Source organism: Dermacentor variabilis, chromosome 10 (assembly GCF_050947875.1).
Source record: "Dermacentor variabilis isolate Ectoservices chromosome 10, ASM5094787v1, whole genome shotgun sequence".
NCBI lineage: Eukaryota > Metazoa > Arthropoda > Arachnida > Ixodida > Ixodidae > Dermacentor > Dermacentor variabilis.
In genome coordinates, this window is record NC_134577.1 from 92,473,635 (window position 1) to 92,475,816 (window position 2,182).

The window sequence follows — 2,182 nt, forward strand, 5'->3', positions numbered from 1 at the left end:
TCGGACTCCTTTAGTTCATGACTTGGCTATCAGTTTGCGGTGCTCTTCTTGGCTCACTTTGTGAAAAATGTCAGTATGGCCTGCCAATGAGCAAATACAGAAGATCAAGACGCAGTGTCATTGTTAGAGGAGTACTGACATTTGTCTGCTTATTTCAGCCTTAAGCCCTAGAAAGATGCTGGCACGTGTCGGAGAGGTGTAATTAATTTACGATGTCATTAATTCTAAGAACCAGTTGCGGTACCCAAGAGTAGTATGCACCATGAATCAGGGTGTCGAACCAGAACCGAACCCCTGTATATTTCCGCCGTTTTGGGAACCAGAACGAATTGAAGCAACCATTCCAAACCAGTTCCGGGGACGGAGATTTCGAGCAGAGTGGTCTGGTAAAGAGAACTTTATTTGCTCGAAGCATTGTTGACAAAAAAAGGGATACGCTGCCGGGAGATAATGCGGCAGCACCGTCCGTCCACGCTCTGCCCATCCTGATAGCACCAGCACCGCAAATGCGGCAGGCAGTGGCGTAGCTAGGTCGTCTGGCACCCGGGGCCCATAGGTCTTCTGTCACCCCACTCCCCGGGTGTAGCCGGCGGAAAGAGAGGTGTCTTCAGACGTATATGACACCCCCCCCCCCCCTCACTGGCCCCTTGCACCCGGGGCCCACGGCCCCACGGCCCCCCCTGTTGCTACGCCACTGGCGGCAGGCCACACAAGTTAGCGTTGAGAGGGCATTTTCAGGGCTTAAGCACATGCTGTCTAGTCGGCGAACGAGGTTGAATCCAACAACCCTTCACGATGTCCTCTTCCTGCGCTCTTTTTATTCTGCCAAATAAAAATTTGCAGCATTGACTGAGCACATAATGTTTGGAATTGGCAAGGGCGTCACATCATAGCTTATTGGGAATCGTACAATTAAACACTGCACTCTAACCTAAGCGTCGTCATGGGAGAAGATGCATTGCAAGATTGTTCTTAGAGCTTGGAAATATAGGCACAGAACAAAACTGAAAAAGCTACCGCATTTGCCCGAATATAACGCGAGTTCTTTTACCAAGAATAGAAGTGAAAAGTCACCCTTCGCGTTACATTCGAATACTAGGTATAAAAATGCTAAGAAAGGCACCAAACGCTCATTATTAAGCTCGCCTAATGCGCCGCACTTACGTGCGTGTCGATTGACCTGCTCCTTCTATGTCGCGCGCTCCAAATTCAGCGGTCAACCAATACGCGAACGACGGCCAGGGCGAGTCGCGAATGCGGTGAAAACGCGAAAAAGGCAGAGCAAACGACGCCAACGAGAGCGCGCCAGCGACGAGTCGCCTTGGAGGGACCAAACGCGCCGACGAGCGCGTTTCTACGACGAGCACCCCTTGGCGCGCAAAATGGACGCGCCTTATAGGTACGGGCTGTCTACTTGGTACGGGCTGGCTCATAAAACAGCCTACCGCGCATTTAATAAATGTTCTATTTCAAATGCCCTCGACGGAAGTGAGGACGATCTGCTGTGGGAAACTAGTGACAAAGAGTAGTCCAGCGACGGCGACATCAGTGGCGAGGATGAAGATTACGCACAGTTTGCAGGTACTTCGATAAAGCTGCTCTCGACTTTTCCTATAGTTTGTTTCCTGCGTTACATTCGTGTTCTATAGTTTCGGTTTCTCGCGTTACATTTGCGTTTTTGCGTCTTTGATCTTGCGCGTTCGCAAAGTAGACCCTCTCGTTACAATCGTGCTCTTTTTTTTTTTCCTGGTTTCGCCCTCGCAAAATCGACCATCGCATTACAATTGGGGTCGCGTTACATTCGGGTAAATACGGTAATACCCGCAAAATAATTGTGCCGCACATCCGATAAAATTCTGCAGCATATTTTTACTGCAAGAAACGCCCATTAAAATATGCAAAAGATATGCAACATGCCCACTTGAACTAGAAGAAATGCACACAAATGATAAAGCCAAAGCGCTCGTGAGCATGCGAATAAATTTTGTTGAAGCCCTTCTATTTGGCTAAAAGGGGTAATTTACTCTCCCTAAGAGAGCGTCAAGATTGCTGAATATGGATAAAATGTAGCACGAGTGTGAATACTGAATTGCGCCGTTTGCTTTTATATCCCAGGTTTCCCAGCTGCTTTATTCCTGAGCATAGGTAAACCGTTAGAGGCTCTTCAAAACTAATTTCTAGT